This window comes from Nannospalax galili, unplaced genomic scaffold (genome assembly GCF_000622305.1).
Source record: "Nannospalax galili isolate Female #2095 unplaced genomic scaffold, S.galili_v1.0 scaffold215, whole genome shotgun sequence".
Lineage (NCBI taxonomy): Eukaryota > Metazoa > Chordata > Mammalia > Rodentia > Spalacidae > Nannospalax > Nannospalax galili.
Genome location: NW_008338533.1, coordinates 6,144,452 through 6,145,443, shown reverse-complemented (window position 1 = coordinate 6,145,443; position 992 = coordinate 6,144,452). Strand labels below are relative to the sequence as shown.

The following is a 992-nucleotide window of genomic DNA, read 5'->3' as shown; positions in this document are numbered from 1 at the left end:
AAGCATGCTGAGGAGGTAATTAGGGAAACAATCCCATTTGTAACTGCTTTAAAAGAATCACCAGGGAATAAATCCAACCAAGGAAAGGAAATGTTTTTGCAATGAAAACTTTGCAACACTCAAGAAAGAAGTTGAAAAAAACACTAGAAGACGGAAAGACTATCCTGCTCATGGCTTGGAAGATTCTATGTCATGCAAACAGCTGTCCTACCAAGAGCAATCCACAGGTTCAATGCAATCCTCATCAACACCCCAGTGACATGCTTCAAAGAAACAGACAGATCGATCTTAAAATTCATTTTTAAGCACAAAAGACTTCAGAGAGCTGAGGTAATCCTGAGAGAAAAAATAATGAAATAGTAAAAGTATAGCTTAAAATCAGATATGATGATACTTTTAAGATTGGTATGTCTTTTTCTTTGGCAGAAAAGCAAGTCTGTGGCTCAGTGGAGCAGAACTGGAGATCCAGATGTGAAGCCTGGAGCTACAGTCACATGATCCTTGACAAAATGTCAAATATACACGAGTGATCTTTTTTGGTTCACAAGCATGATGATTGGGTCTTCATGCTGTTGCATGCATGTACTGACCTCAAACCTTGTTATGCATCCACGTATCACCCATCAGAAGTGAAAATAATACACGTGAGCAAAAAATGTCAGTCTCTAACAAATGGCGCTGGGAAAACTGGATATCCGTGTGGATAAATGAAACTAGATCCTTATCTCTTATCCTGTTCAAAACCCAACTTTAGAAGACCATGGACCTTAGCCTAAGACCGGAAACTCTGAAACTATTGGAGTAAAAAGCAGAGAAAATACTTCAAGATAAAGGCATCAGCCATTTCTGAATATGACTCTAGTTGCTCAGAAACTAAGACTAAAGATTGGCAAATGGGACACTGTAAAATTAGAAGGCTTCTGTACAGCAAAAGAAAGAGTGAATCAGGTAGAGAGACGGCCTAAGGGACGGAAGAAAATGCTTGCCACTTG

General features: G+C 39.1%; 1 non-coding gene across 1 annotated transcript; it reads left to right on the top strand.

Moving 5' to 3' along the window:
* The first annotated feature begins 529 nt into the window (after positions 1 to 529).
* On the top strand, positions 530 to 630 carry LOC115070386. The gene has a single exon (XR_003849553.1). It is a non-coding gene; the product is annotated as a small nucleolar RNA U13 (small nucleolar RNA).
* Positions 631 to 992: the final 362 nt, after the last annotated feature.